The 16,862-nt window shown below is 40.4% G+C and overlaps 1 protein-coding gene and 1 pseudogene across 4 annotated transcripts in view; one reads left to right on the top strand and one right to left on the bottom strand.

Moving 5' to 3' along the window:
• GRID2 (glutamate ionotropic receptor delta type subunit 2) overlaps window positions 1-16,862 on the top strand; it is a 1,616,513-nt gene that overhangs the window by 1,028,539 nt on the left and 571,112 nt on the right. The window lies entirely within an intron of this gene.
• The window catches only part of LOC108178032 (large ribosomal subunit protein uL24-like), a 122,398-nt pseudogene continuing 105,974 nt past the window's right edge, over window positions 439-16,862 (bottom strand).

Below are 16,862 nucleotides of genomic sequence, written 5' to 3'. Positions count from 1 at the left end.
GAATAGTACACAACCTACAAAATTGCCTCAGATTGGGCTGCTGTAGTAGAATACCAGCGATTGGCTGTGCCATAGAGTACTATGCCAGGAATGCATTGCCTCACAGTTATGGAGACTGAAGCAGAAGATCCAGTCAAATGCCACTCGGGCTGCTGTCTGATGAGGACTGTTAAAGAAAGCTTCCTTCTGGTGGTGTGTTCAAGTGACTTTCTTTTGTGCACATGTGAAGAGAAAAAGCATGAGCATTTTGGTGTCTGTTCTTAGAAAGACGCTAATCCTGTTGACCCAACCTTATGACCTAATTTCCCTTTTGTCACCTCCTCACAGGCCCTATCTCCAAATGCATTGAAAGTTAGGGCTTCAACATATAAATAATGGGGAGACACAAACATAATGAAAACTATAGAGTAATTAATTTCTTAGGGTAGACTTGGGCCTTTACAAGAAACTCTCACAGTGAGTTTTGTGAAATGAGTGTCGACTTCCCAAAGCATGGATTTCATTGTTTTCTGCTACCTTCTGCATGTTCCACTTCAACTGATTCAGGCTGCAGAGTTTGCAGAAGGCGTAACTGGACACATGAATACACAGAATACCCAGTATAAATAAGGGGCAAAGACTTATTGAACTGTAGCCATATACCTCAAGTGACAGCTGCTGTCTATGCTGCAAAAATGTAAAAACACCCTGCCAAAGCACATCCATTTTATCAGCGAGCTGGATTAGAATGAGAATAAAGAAATGTTTGTCGCATGATCTTTGGAGCACATGGTTAATTCTGTGTTGCTGATGGAGAACCTAGTAAATGATTCTGCCTTTCCTGTGCCTATGTTCAACTGATGAGGAGAAATACTACTTTTATGACTGCAAACCATAAAACAATGGTCAGAGCTGAACCTACTGAACTTAGCCCTTATAAATCTGTAATTTTAAAATCAAAAGTAAAAATTAAATTGTCATATTTTTAAATTCAGGGCTACATTAAGTCATAATTCAGAAGAATTTTAGGCAACATTGAAAATTCTGCAATGTCTATGTCTGGAATAAAATTATGGATAACCTAATACAGTAGCTTTCAGGCTTGGCTGTGTGCTACAGTTTTCAGGGAAGTTGTTAAAACCTACCCAAATCAATTAATTAGGCATCTTCAGGGAGGGGCCTGGCAACTGAAAAAACTTCCCAGATAATTCTACCATAGAGAACCACTGGCCTAATGTTGAGAAGCAATGGTCCAGTGCGGCAGTCTGTTAGATTTCTTGGTCTAAAATTAGAAGGCCCAGCGTGTGTGGGCCAATGTTATTCTTGTTAGCCAATATTTGGGTGTAGAAATTTTACAAAGAGTGACAAAGGTCACTGAAGACTCATGAAGACAGATCATCAAACAGAATTAAACATTACTGAGCGGCAGCCGAAGAGCTAAGCCCACACTTGGGAAGGTGCTTAGGCAAGAGCTGTTTTCTGGGACCACATGAAGATTATGAACATTCAGTGTGCCTTTCTGTTTGTGAATTCCACTGAGGGAATAACTCTTACTAATTAGTCCCCTTTGAAAATGTAATTGGGAAATTTAGTCCTAAACATAACTAACAATGGAAATTCACTGCAACTTAGAACCTGAACTTGAATGAAGCATACCTTCAGGGACACAAGTCTGCATCAGAGAATAGCCTGCATTCTCTTTGGCAGACACACAAGGGAGAAGAGGAGCCCATCCAGGGCTGCCTCTCAGCCCACCACGAAGCAGGCTGTGAAATTTCTGGTCGCGATTTGTCATAGATGCTTTCTTTTTGTATTTCCCAGGATTCCAGGAATTTGCATATGATTTCTGTAACCCTTTAGGGATGACTTTGCCATAACCACTTCTGTTTGACCCTCCCAAAAATGGAACTGAGGATGCTGAACAGTGTATTTTTTTTTTTTCTGGTAAGCAAGCAAAGCCATTAAAACCTTCTTAGCAATTAAGTTCAATGCATAGGAAAGACTTAAGGAAGCTAAATTTGGGAAGATGTGGTTGAAGAAAGAGAAGCAATAGGCAAACAGTTCTGCGAGAAAACCTTGGTAACTACTATCCCAAGGCAATGAGGACTTCAAGTTAAACCACACACACATACACACGAAGTTGCAAGATTTTTACTAGAAATGCAACAGAATGATAAATGGAAAAACCTTAGTGGTGGAATAACTAAAATACATACAACATAAAATACAAATGACAGTCCAAATTGGATAAAATGCCCAAATGACAAATTTTCATATGAGAGTATAGCAACTGATTACACTTTCTTTTTAAAACAGCTTTGGTCATAGAGAGGGTATTAGGATGCCCTAAGTTAAAGAAGTTTAAGGAGGTTTCTTTGGAAGAATGAAAGTCCATATGTTAGCATTATGGACTGGTGCTATGCAGCTCCCATCCCATCCCATTAAGGAGAGCTGGAGATGGTTTCAGCCTTCGCCTCCGCCAGGAGAAAGGGCATGAGGAAGTCTAATTGGAAACGTAACATATAGTTCCAAAAGGGTGGAGGACACAGAGGCCTTGCGATTGATTCAAGCCTAGAAAATCTGAAACATGAGCAGCTGCCTAGCTGACTACTTCAAGAGGTGGTTGAAGGAGGTTGAGGTTACATTAAGCAATTTGAACTCTCCCTGTTTATAAAGGACATTGTGTGCCCCACGGCCCAGACGTAAACTCTAGGGGAGGCAGACTGTCTCCTGCCTGGATCATCCCGATTGCACAGAGTGCATTCTACAGGCCATACACAGGCATCATTTAGAATCTTGCAGTTAACACTAGAATTCCAGGACTTAGGGAAGATGCTAGAATAAACATAACCTCTATGAAGGGAACATCCAAGACAATGTGTGTGCTGGGGACTCAGGGGAAGTGTGGTAGTTTCCAAAAAACCCATGGAATTTGTGAATCTGGGACAAGGAACAACAATGTAGGAACTTTCCAGCTCTGTTGTTTTTCCTTCCTGTCTTTCTGTGTTCGAACCCTGAAGGAACCAGCATCTCCAGATAGACCACAAATAGAATAAGTGATCTGGTAACAAGTAAACACATCAGCTCTGCTTCCCCAGCCATAGATTTCCTACCTGCCACAGGCCCAAGCTGGAAGAGAGTGGAGGTCAAAGACTCAAATTTTACTAAGGTTAAAGATATTTAAATTACAAAATTAAAAATATGGCCACAAGTCACTTTATTGTTTAAGATTAAACAGTAAAGTCATGAGACCTATCTGAATTTTTATCTAAGAGTAGAAGAAAATTAACCATGCAAAATAAATTTAAAAGAGTTCTGAGAAACAAATAACATTATTTTTATTGTACTTTATGAGTATGACTTGTGCAATCTAATATGTTATAAAACCAGAAGTCAAGAATTACAAGTGGCCAAGAAATGCACAGAATAATAATCACATTTTGTAGCTTTTTAGTGTTTTATGATTCATATATATTCTTATTTTATTCTAAATATACTGAAGAGAGATCAAAATTATTTTCTCCATTTTACAAAAGACTAACCACAAGATCAAGGATAATAAATGATATGACCAAGAAATTATACACATTGAAGTAGACTGTGAAGTTAGGACTAGAATCTAGATATATTGGCTCTCAATTTTGGGCAAGAAATAGGCTCAAAATTTCCCTAAAATCTACTTTCATTCATTCCTTCAGTGAAAACGGCTGATCTTCTACCATGCACCGAACATTGTTGGAGATTCCATCTGAAAGCAATCAGAGCGTTCCACTGGGCTCACAAAACTTCCATTCTAATACAGAGAGACAAACAATAAGCAAATAGAACAAACAAAAGGATACGTCAGGTACAAACAAAAGGATACGTCAGGTAGCAAATTTGGAGAAAATATAACTATTGCAGAATATGCAGGGCAGTGAGGATTAGGAGCCGGAACTGCTGTACTTAATGTGGTCCACAGGGCTGTTGCTGAGCCATAGGAAACGACACAGGCATGTGCTGACAAACAGCCAAGAATCACCTGGCTGGCAGGTGATGGTCTAAGCAGCATGGGGGTTTGAGGAAGACATCATACTGGGCCTTCTATGACCTGGTGAAGAGTTGGATTTTGCTATGAAATTTTGCAATGGGAAGCCATGCAAACATTTTCACTGAGAAGAGATTTCACCTGACTTAGCATTTTAACTTGTTTTTAAAAACCAATCATCTAGCTGATAGGTAAGAACAGACACTTGCAGGTAAAGGGAGGTATGGGAAGAGCATTGGAGGCTGCTGGCGATAGTCCAGGCAGGAGCTGGGCTCCTAGGGGAGGTGGTAGGAGTGCAAAGACCGGTTTGTCATTTTCTTCACTTTTTCTTCTGCAGGTTGTCCCTTGACAGCCTTACACTGCATTTCTATTTGTGCAATTTTTTAAATTAAAAAAAAAAAAATCAGAGAGGCAGAGCTAGATCTTCCATCTGCTGCTTCCCTCCCCAGGCTGACGCTTTGAGCTCAGAACTCAATCTGGATTTCCCATGTGGGTGACAGGAACCCACATCCTTGAGTCATTGTCTAGCTTCTTCCCAGGGTGCACATTAGCAGGAGATGGGATTCTGAAGCAGAGGAGCTAGGACTAGAAAGACACTCTAATATATGGCAAGTGCAGCTTTTGCCAAAAGCCCCTCCCCTTTGTGTGTAATTTATAATTATGGATATCCCCATAACAAAAACCATTTTCTCATTATGCCCAAGGATCCCTCACTCCCTGCATTTTGAGATATTAAATCTTCCAGCTCATTGCCCTTTATGCTAATCCTTGGCAACCCCTCACAATTTGTACTCCCTCTCCACTTCACCTGTCTGCAGATTTCTCATCACAGATTGTTCTTCCTTTTCTTATAACACTTGTTGCACGTTGTGATTGTACAAGTATTTATGTTTGTGCAGTTATTGTTGGTTTTTCTCACTGGGCTTTCGGCCTGAAGAAGGCAGGCTCTATTTTCATTTTATTTATTTCTGCATACTTAGTATCTAGCCTACAACTTTACACAAAAGCATTTCACCAAAAAATATATTTTGAACAAATGTGCAAAAATAGTTTCACCATTTATTTTCATCCTAAGGTGTCCTTGTGATCCTTCTGTTGTTTCTATCTGCATCAAAAAGCTATTGAATGATCTCATTTTTTCAGAAAATTTCTGTAAAGAAACACCCTCCCGCCTCCTTCCTACTAATTTGACTCTACTTTAGCGGCAGCCAGGACCTACCTATAAGTTGCTCTCATGGGGAATGCAGTGGGAGAAGAGGAAGGAAAATAGCAGGTGGAATTAGGGCTACTCCTCAGGTGGTATTAGAATGGGGAGATTAGTGTGGGTGATCCAGGTGAGCTAAAAGGGAGGAGAGCCTCAGAGAGGTGCACCCTCAGGAGGTACAGTACAGGGATGCCCGTCAAGATGGAGGAAGTGGGCGGCCATGAGGGAAAGGTTGTGGGCACTGTAGAACCGGGAGTGGCCCTCGCTTCAAAGCCCTGAAGAAAGGAGGGCCCTGAGTCCTACGGTTGGGAAGAGTCTGAATTCTGCCAAGAACTGGAATCTGGAATCAGCAAACACTGAGCTCTTTGCGTTCCTGAGGAACACAGCCTTGGCGGTGCCTTGCATTTTGGCCTAATGACACACATACTGCACGTCTGACCTCCAGAACTGCAAGGCAAATTCATTTTATTTTCACTTACTAGGTTTGCTTTACTTTGGCATGCCGGCAGTAGAAAAGGTATAGTATCCATTTAGCTATCTAGCTAATCTATCTAGCTAGCTATTTAGATTCATTGCAGAATCTTTACTACAATGTGAATTAAGTTCCTTTTGTTTGGCTGACTTTTTTCCTTAGTTTTTAAACTTTGCATATTGCTTGCAACTAGTTTGAGCAAGGTAGTTGATGGTATTGAAATATAATTTTACTTTAAAAACTATTTCCTTATATTATACTAGTAATAAAACACAATAATGATAGTGAATGATTAAAATCAAAACTTAAGTTTTAAAATGTTAGCAATACAGTTAAATCTTACTCATGATTTTTTTTTAACAAGGTACTTTCTAACTTGTTGCTTTCTTGGAGTTTTCATAGTTGTATTATAGCTTTATCCAAAATTTTCACTCTTGCAGTTGTTAGATCATCAAGATTGGATTTGAAAACATGAGAAAAGTCAAAAGGCAACTTGAGTGTGTTCGTTACTGTAGCTTCTCAGAAAGATTACTAGAGGATTTAAGAGAAAAGAACTAAACGTTCTTAACTAGAATGAGGAGTCTGGATAATCCACAAATTTTATTTCACTGCACTTTCCATTTCGGCAAGGTTTTTGAGAACTTGAGGGCTCATAGACACCTGGCTTTCTCCTGAGTGACAGTAGTATCCTCTTGTCTTTCCTCCACGTACCAGTGGGAACTAGGATAGTGAGAAGCATAGTCATAAAGAACTGGTTTCCTTTGGTAGGGAGGCAAGCTGGCTCCTGCTGCAGGGTTAGAATCTAGAGATGTAAGTTAGCCTTTCAGAAAGAGACATTGTGTGTGTGTCACAAAATATAGCTTCTGAGAATTGATTCTGTTATTTGCTGAAAGAGAAATCTATTCTGTTTCTAGAAGCAGGTGCAGATATTTTAAAAAATAGAAAACCTTTACTGAGTTATAAGTCAAATACTGTGACATTTTTCCTTTTAACATCTAGAATCCAGTGGTTTTAGTACACCCACAGAGTTGTTCAGCCCTTACTACCATCTGTTTTAAGGATGTTTTCATCACTCCAGAAAGAAACTTCCCAGTAGCAATCCTTCCCCATGCCCCCTCTCCTTCACCTCCAGCGACCACTAGAATACCTTCTCTCTATGGATTTGCACGTTCTAGAAATTTCACACACGGAATCATGGAGAATGTAGCCTTCTAGGAATGACTTTTTAAAATTGCCATGGTGTTCTCACAAGTCTCCCCTGCCCCCCCACCCCCATTTTAGTGTAAACCAATGTTTCATTTCTTTTTATTGATAATTAATACTCTGTGGCTTGGATATGCCACATGTTTATTCAGTAATCAGTTGATAAATTTCAATTGCTTCCACCTTTTTTGGCTATTATGAATAGTGCTGCTATGAACTTCTATGAGGACTTTTTTTCATGTCTTGGATATTTCTTTAGGTGTAGAATTGAATGTGGTAACTGTGTTTTAACATATTATGGAATTACCAAGCTGCTTCCCAAAGGAACTGTAGTGTTTTAACCTCCCTACCAGAAGATAAGAGGGCTGCAATTTCTCCACTCCTCACCAACCCCTATTTTTTGTTACGTGTTACTGTTGTTGTTGTTGTTACTAGTATTATGGCAATGCAAGTGGGTGTGAAGGGATACCTTGATGTATTTGATTGGCATTGCTGTAACAACTCATAGGAAGCAACTTTAAAGTACTTATCACCAGTTTGTTATAGCTTCTTTGAAGAAGTGTCTGAATCTTTTGCCCATTTTCAATTGGACTGCTTATCTGTTTTATTTTTAGTTGTGAAAATTCTTTATATATGCTCGATACCAGTCCCTTATAAGACATATCATTTGAAGATATTTTCTACAATTCTATGGATCATACTTTTATTTTCTTGATGGTATTATTTACAGAACAAGAGTTGTTTTTTTTTTTTATTTTGATGAAGTTTATTTTAATTCTTTGGGGCTTGGTGTAGTTTTTTTAAAAATTATCTAACCTGAGGTCACAAAGATTTTATGTTTTTATCTAAGATTTTCATCAGTTTAGCTCTGACATTTATGTGTTATTTTGCATCTGGTGTGAGACTGGCCCGAGTTTATTCATTTGCAGTTGTTTCAGTACTGTTGAAAAGCTATTCTTGCGCCACTGAATGGTCTTGGCACCTTTGTTGAAATACAGTTGGTATTAAATGTGACTTTATTTCTGGACTCTCGATTCTATTCCATTGGTATGTGTCCTAATGCCACCAACTTGATTAATGCAACTTGTAGTAAGTGGGCAATCAGAATGTGTGAGTCATGCAACACTGTTCTTATTTTTCAAGTTTGTCGTGGCTTCTTTGATTCCCTCACATTTGCATGTGAATTTCAGCTCTGTTCTGTCAAGGAGATTGGATTGGAGAGAGTTGAGATCTTAACAAAATTAAGTAGTTCAAGACATGAACATGTGCTATATTTGTATTTAGATGTTCTTAAACTTTCAACAATGTTTCATGTTTCATAGTTCTTAGTGTACAAATCTTTGTTTTTAAAGATTTATTGATTTAGTTGACAGAGTTAGAAGGAGAGGCGGGGGCGGGGGGATTTTTTCATCTGCTGGTTCACTTCCCAGTTGGTTACAACAGCCAGAACTGGGCCAGACTAAAGCCAAGAGCCAGGAGTTTCTTCTAGGTCTTCCATGTGGGTGATAGGGGTCCAAACACATTCCACTGCTTTTTCCCAGGCCATTAGCAGGGAGCTGGTTAAGAAATAGAGCAGCTGGGACACGAACCAGTGCCCATATGGGGTGCTGGCATTGCAGGTAGCGGCTTTACCTGCTATGTGCCACAATGCCAAGCCTCCAGTGTACAATTCTTACCTGTATTAAATTTATTCCTAAATATTTTGTTCTTTGTGATGTTTTGTAAATGCAGTTCTTATTGCTAGTTTATAGAAGTATAACTGATACTTGCACATTTTTGAGAGAGCGCGCACTCCCAATTCTTTAATTCACTCCTATATGCCTGCAGGGGTAGGGAGTGCCAAATTTGGGAGCTGAGAACTGAATCCAGGTCTTGCATGTACATGACATAGACTCGAGCACTTTGCAAAGTCTGTATTAGCCAGAAGCTAGAATCAGGAGCCAGAGCTAGACAGGGAAGCCAGTCCTTCCAATGCAGGCTAACCACTATCAACTGCTAGGCCCATCCCAAATCTTGAGATAGTTAACTTGCATTCTGGAAGCATGCAAAAGCAAATATCCTTTTAATTTTATTTATTTGGGAGGGTGGCCCAAGGAGAAGGAGAGAGAGAGCTTCCATTTACTGGTTTACCACTCAAATGCCTGCCACAGCTAGGGCAGGGCCAGGCTGAAGCTGAGAGCAGGGAATCAATTTGGATCTCCCACTTGATTGGCAAGCACTCAGCTATTTGATCCATGACTTTCTGCTTCCCAGGGTGAACGTTAGCAGGATGCTGGAATCGAGCAGAAATGGGTCTCAAATCCCGGCACACTGATATGGGCTATGGGCATCCCAAACCAGTGTCTTAACTACTAGGTCACCATATTTGCTCATTTAAAATCAAGTATGGGGTGGTTAATAAAACTGTTAATTAGACCTTATAATATCTTTTTTTTTTTTTTTTTTGACAGGCAGAGTGGACAGTGAGAGGGAGAGACAGAGAGAAAGGTCTTCCTTTGCCGTTGGTTCACCCCTCAGTGGCCGCTGCGGCCGGCACACCGCGCTGATCCGGTGGCAGGAGCCAGGAGCCAGGTGCTTTTCCTGGTCTCCCATGGGGTGCAGGGCCCAAGCACTTGGGCCATCCTCCACTGCACTCCCTGGCCACAGTAGAGAGCTGGCCTGGAAGAGGGGCAACCGGGACAGAATCCGGCGCCCCAACCGGGACTAGAACCTGGTGTGCCGGCGCCGCTATGCGGAGGATTAGCCTAGTGAGCCGCGGCGCCGGCCGACCTTATAATATCTTAAGTATAGGAGTATTTACCTAATACTTTGTTTCCATAACCATAAACACTTTAATGAAATGCTATACAAAGCAAAATAGATTAAAAATGTATCCTATATTATCCTTAGTCTATGTAAGTTTGTTATCTGATGGACAAGGTGGTATAGATACATGAAAACTTTACATGCAATGCCCTGGGCCCCAAAGTTGATGTATACAAATGAGTAAGCTATGTTTTTGTTCTTAGGGTAAATCTACTTGCCCTTTGATACTTATAAAGGAAACTTATTTTGTGTTTTGCTTTGACATAAAAGTTTCATTAAGTAACCTGTGAAATTAGGATAATGTGTCCAATACTTCGCTTGCAAAGTAGTAATATGGTACCACAATGAAAATGTAGGTAGAGACATGAAAATAACAAAGTAAGCATAATCGTAAGCAGAGGATTAAAAATGAGTGTACTGTGTCTTCCTTTTCATTATATACTTTTTAGAAAAGCTTTTATTTGAAAGAGTTATGGAGGGCAACGGGGAGAGAGACAGAAATCTTCCATCTACTTGGTTAACTCCCCAGATGACTGCAACAGCTGGGAATGGGCCAACCTGAAGCAAGGAGCTCCCTCCAGGTCTCCCATGTGGATATCTGGGGTCCGAGCACTTGGGCCATCTTCTGCTGCTTTCCCAGGCTGTTAGTAGTGAGTTGGATCAGAATTGGAGCAGCGGGGACTGAAACCAGTACACACATGGGATGCCTGCATTGCAGGCGGTGGCTTTACTCCCTGAGTCACAGCGCCAGCCCCTCACTATACACTTTTTAACTAGGCTTTTAATTCATGAAATGTGGTTGACTTTAATATAGCAGAAATCATAAGATACTTGGGCTTTAAGGCTTTCAGCTGTCTTCCTTTAATAATATGTCTCTCTCATTTATGAATATGTAAAGCATATTGGCTATTGTGGAGACTTTAAAATATTTCTAGTTAACTTTAAAACATACAGATAATTTCAAAATAGATCTGCAATGTAGTTATCCCTTACTCTTTAGATCTACAATAAGCACATTAGAAAATAAATGTGACACCCGTACTTTCATTACATGTCTTAAATAAAGTGAAACCACTGTAAGTCATGTCCACTACTCATCCCTACATCATCCCCATTCATACAACATGTGATTTCCAAAGTGTCTGCTTACACTTCCGTCATTAGTTCTTGTCACAATGTCTAGCATAGTATGAGTTTATAAAATCTTTACTTTTTTTTTTTTTTTTTTGACAGGCAGAGTGGACAGTGAGAGAGAGACAGAGACAGAGAGAAAGGTCTTCCTTTGCCGTTGGTTCACCCTCCAATGGCCGCCGCGGCCGGCGCGTTGCGGCCGGCGCACCGCGCTGATCCGATGGCAGGAGCCAGGTGCTTTTCCTGGTCTCCCATGGGGTGCAGGGCCCAAGCACCCGGGCCATCCTCCACTGCACTCCCTGGCCACAGCAGAGGGCTGGCCTAGAAGAGGGGCAACCGGGACAGAATCCGGAGCCCCTACCGGGACTAGAACCGGTGTGCCGGCGCCGCTAGGCGGAGGATTAGCCTAGTGAGCCGCGGCGCCGGCCCTTTACTTTTTTTAAAGATTTTACTTATTTATTTGAGAGGTAGAGCTATAGATGGTGAGAGGCAGAGGCAGAGAGAAAGGTCTTCTACCCAATAGTTCACTTCTTAAATGGCTGCAATGGCTGGAGCTGGGTGGATCCAAAGCCAGGAGCCAGGAGCTTCTTCTGGGTCTCCCACATGGGTGCAGGAGCCCAAGCACGTGGTCCATCTTGTACTGCTTTCTCAGGCCATAGCAGAGAGCAGGGTAGGAAGTGGAGCAGCCGGGACTCAAACCTGCACCTATATGGGATGCCGGCACTGCAGGGGGAGGGTTAATCTATGCCACAGCGCCAGCCCCTAAAATGTTTCTAATGAATGAACAAACACAGAGGAAACATGTAGTAAACTTTAAAGAAAATGATCAAGTTCAAAGTGATCTATTTAAGAGGGAAATTTCCAAAGGGACTTTTAGTAATGAAGAGACACACAGGACTCTCAGAAAAGACAGAACAGGACATCTGAGGTGTGAACAAGGTACAGAGACAAAAGTGTGATGAAACTGTCAGAAAATCAGATGACTTTGATTGGGTTCGACACAGGTGTGGGCACTCACTGGCTCTCCTGCCCAATCTACCCTCCCCCCAACCCTTTTTCAAATGAAGTTTGATAGCAACATCATTGCTTCCATTTGCTGCTTCCCTGCTGTAATGGTGGTGGTAAGCAGCTGTGATCCATTATAGTCCACCTGGCCCACAGAACCTAAACTATGTACTGTCTGGTTCATTATAGGAAAAGTTGTCCCATCCCTGGATTGGTGCATCCACGATAGCAAGTGTGGGAACTGAGATGACGGGGGTTAGCGTTGTGTTAGACTATAGAGCATTCCCATTCATGACTAAAGATTGGACTCCATGTGCGCTTAAGTTTGTTTCAGAGGCATGAATATCAAGTTGGTAAATTGCCCCTTCAGCCACACCGGAGGTAGATTGCAACAAGGAGGGTGGACCCCCAGGAAATTAGTAAGCCAGCTGCCAACTGTGGGAGATGGTGACGGCCTGAGTTATGGTGGCAGAAGCTGGGGGAGCTGATTGTGGGAGTGTTAACAGAAGTAACGCGCAGACAGAAGTCCTCAAAGGCAGTTACAGAGAGCGGGGGAAATGGACCTAACGAGGGAAATGTGCGCTATGATTCAAGTTTTCAGTAGTAGGTTACTGGAAAAATAACGCTGCTTCTGCTGGAAATTGAGAACATCAGACTAAGTTAGTTTTGGAGGAATAACTTGGACCTTTAAAAAAAAATCCATGTTATTTGATGAGGACATCTGAATAGAAAATGTAAGGCCAGGTAGTCAGAAATGTGAAACAGGTGGTCAGGCAAACGCTGAAGTTGTGGTACTGATTGGACAGGTAGCGGTTAAAACAGAAGGTGAGACATCTGAGGAAGGACTGGGAATAGAGTATGCAGGGTACAGAAATGAGTCTTAGCTCCAGGGAATGCCCACTCTTAGCAGGCACGAGGAAGAAATGGTGACACGGGAGAGGTAGCGGGAGTTTTATGGACGGAGCAAACCATTGCATTATCCAGAAAATTGTTTCAGGATGAAGAAGGCAATTAATTCAATTAAACTTTATTTGAGTATATAATGAATGTACAAAATAGGTTTTAAACAGCTCATGGTCTACTGAAGACAGCAGAATTTTAAACAGAAAATAAAGAAGTTTTACAGAGATGGGAAAAATCTCATTACAAGATTATAGGAATGGGAACAACTTTGCATAAAGAAGTTAAAGATGGTTTCATAATGACTTTTTGATGCCTTTAAAGGTTATTTTTGTGGGCAGAAAATACAATGTAGGAAATGCTGTGGCTTTAAAAATTAATGTACAATTTATTAAAGCTACAAATCAAAAAATCTCTCACTAAGCTTCTAATAGGAATTTAGCCCCCCCCACTTTAATGATTTTTATATCTTTGAATAACATTTTATCTCATTTAACAGTTAAATAATTTCAAACATAGACTGCAAGTGTAAATTAAATATATTTGGTCACCTTTTTGAAGAACTGTACTTCAGTTACAAGATAAACAAAAGTTTTCACCTACTCAAGTAATTCTAATAAATGTTTAAATATGTTTTAAGTTTGTTTACAGGCTGTAATAATATGTAAGAACTTCAAAAAGTTCATGGAAAATGGAATTAACAATTTGTGATTTAAGTGCAAAAATCTATTGAAAGTTATGCATGGCTTTTTCATGATATCCATTTCCATGAATTTATTGAAGACCTTTCATATATTCTAATAAAATTTCTACTTTAACATGGCATGTCTAAATTATTCAATTGTATGAGTCTATTACTCCATTTGGACACATTAGGAGAGTACAAAGTATTAAACTTTACTAGCACATAAAATAGCAACATATTTAAAATCAAGATATTATTGCCTAGTTTTATTTTGTTAAATTTATGTTAGTAATTTGAAATCTCTCTGGTTGAAAGAAGCCTATTCATTAATAAGTAATTAATAATCTGAAACAGTTTGGGGGATACTCAGCAAAGATATTGGCAGGCTTTTGTTCAGGATTATATTGGAGTATATCCAATAATATATTACATTAGCGATATCCCTAATGTAATTGTATTAACTTGGAAGGACTCCTGCAATCTGTGTCCCTGATCCAGCTGGGTCAGTCTATATCCTAACCACACTTTTGCACATGATTGCATTTTATACATTTTTGAATCCTAATATAGTAAATGCCATTTCTCATCTTAGAGACCTTCAGACTTGATGGGAGCATTTACTTTTTTTCATATCTACTAAATCTACACAATTAGGATGTATTAAAAATGACACTCAAGTTAATTCTGAATGCCCTTGCAGCCATGTGGGAGACCCAGAGGAAGCTCCTGGCTTCTGGCTTCAGATAGGCCCAGCTCCGGCTATCGTGGCCCTTTGGGGGAGTGAACCAGCAGATGGAAGACCAACCGCTCTGTCTCTCCCTCTATCTGTAACTCTGTCAAATAATAAATAATATCTTTTTAAAATGTCATAAAATTTTAAAAAACAATATGGATAAAAGAAGAGTAGTAGATAAGGATGGAAGAATTAGGTCATGTTTGGAAGGGCATTGTGTGCCAAACTGAAGACTTCAGACTTTATCCTGTGTGAGATTTTTGTGCTTTTAAAGAAAGACATACATGACAGCAAGGTGAGGGACAACTAACACGTGGCATGGAGTTGTGAAGTTGTTGCAGAAGTACAGTTAGGAAATAATAGATACTAAGGTTAAAGCTGTGGAATTGGAGAAGGCAGGTTTTTGAGATCTGTGCTAGAATTTCATGACGTATTTGTTGCAAGGCTATGGATAAAGATAAATGAAAACAATATAGAGGGGCAGGAGTTTGGCTTAACAATTAAGTCCTTGGCCATGATTCTACGTAGGTCCCATACTGGAGTGCCTCATTTCACCTCCTGGCTCCAGTCTCTGACTCCAGCTTCCTGCCAGTTCCCACCCTGGGATGCAGCCATGGTGGCTCAAGTCATTGTGTTCCTGCCACCCGCATGGGAGACCTGGACTGGGCTCCTGACTGTGGTGATTGATTCCAGTCCAGCTGTAGTGGGTGTCTGAGGAGTGCACCAGTGGATGGAAGCTGTCTTTGTCTGTCTCTCTCTGGTTCTAAGAAAAACTTATAGATTTGTACTTTGGAAGCTTTGGTAAATGATGGTATCATTAAGCAAACTCTCCTTAAGGAGATCTCGGTGGCTCACCTCCCTGCCCCTGCACTAGCAAATCCTTATGGCTACCCCCCCCAGCCATGTAACTTATTTCATATCTCAATTTAAGGTTATTATTGCTCAGCCGTAACCAACTATGTAAATACATAAGCGTTGGTTCTCCACATGGAAATTGAATCTCCATGTTACTTGCAGTCTTAATGGCTTCTGTGAAATTATGAAATGATAGGCTGCAAACAATTGCAATTTTAAGCTTTTGAAAATGTTTTCCCAGAAAAAATGGTGAATCGAATATTAAATAAATTTCCCCAGGACAATTTTTATGTGTTATGATTCTGAACTCTTGGTTGTCATAAATCTTGGTTTATGATTCCATGTTCTCTGTTACTTCATCTACCTCCCCCTTATTGAATAGGTCTTTGTATTTTATGGCTTAAATGGGGGAGCAGGATTTTTATTTTCTGGCTGACTCCGGCTATGGGAAACATCGGTTATGTCACAATCAGCCTTTCTATTCTCTCTCTCTGAAGGATCTTCTAGAAAATCTGATTTTCAAAGATAGGAATAATTATTCAAATATGTTAATGTTGCAAGTTAAAGTGCTTTGCGAGAGGCTCAATTCCCTTCAGATGTTATCTGGGCAAAATTGGCTCATCTTTTTGTGTGATCTGAGGGAAACTAAGTATAAAATTCAACAGTTAACACAAACTTGACTCCTGTTACATGCCAAACGCTGTTCTAGACACAGTGGATGTCAGGTGTACAGATGACGTGCAGAAAAAAAGCCTTGCAAATTCTTAACTTGGAGCTGAGGTGGGGTTTACATTCTAGTAGAGGTAGATATGTGGATTTTATCACACTCATATGTATGGCACATGATACTTATTTGACATTTATGACACTGGATACTTATTTGACATTTAAATGCTTTAGAGAAAAATCAGATAGGGCTAATCAATGAGGAGGCTCAAGAGGTAGTGAGGGTTTTAGTATAGTTGGAGAAGGTCTCAGAGAAATGAGACATCTTTAGGTGCAACTGGAAGGATATGAGGGGAAATAAATGAAAGTGACCAGAGGAAAATACCCTGCAGAGACAGGAAATACCAGAGACTCGGTTTTTAAGGTGTGCCAGCCAGGGGTCCACAAGGGAGTCATTACAGCTGCTGTGAAGAGGGTAGTGAGAGGCAGGAACCAGGAGAACCCACCTTGCATGACTTCAAGGCCATTGTCAGGATCCTGGCTTTCACTGTGAGTGTGGAGGTGGGCACTGGGAGTTTTTGAAAACATGAATGACAATATCAGAGTTAGATTTTTAGCAGCTTGTCTCCAGAGAAGTTGACCAGCTGACTCTGGGAGCTCCATTAAGGCTCTAGGAGGGTATACTGGGAATGGTGTGAAGTTTATATATACTACACGTTCCTGATCTATTGCCTACATTTTCCAAGAAAGTAAAGCCCCAAAGGTAGTTGAGCAAGCAGCTTCAGCTTACTTGGAAAAGAGTGAACTGGAAGTTTAGTGACCACTGAACTTACCACGCTTTCAAGAGAACAAAGGAATGCCGATAGTCTCAAGGAACTCATGAACATATCGAAACTTAATCTCAAGTAGTAGTTTCTACACTGGAGAAACCTAGCTCAATCTCTGTAATGTTTTATGCCACAAAAGTATATTAATGGCTGCACTGTGTAGTTCCAAATATTAAGCCTTTTATAGTTAGGTTTCACTGTTCATTACTTTTGCACTAACATTCATTTTTTTCACATCGAGTTTGATTTGGCTTCCCTTACAAGATGACAGATTTTCTACGGTTTCCCACTTTCTTACTGGCAGTTTCTTGTCTCCTTTTATTAATGTTTAAGTCTTCAATTTGCTGCCCTAATGTACTCATATTAGAAT

Source organism: Oryctolagus cuniculus, chromosome 8, assembly GCF_964237555.1.
Source record: "Oryctolagus cuniculus chromosome 8, mOryCun1.1, whole genome shotgun sequence".
Classification (NCBI taxonomy): domain Eukaryota; kingdom Metazoa; phylum Chordata; class Mammalia; order Lagomorpha; family Leporidae; genus Oryctolagus; species Oryctolagus cuniculus.
Note: the sequence above shows the minus strand (reverse complement) of the source record. Positions and strands in the feature narration are given on the sequence as shown.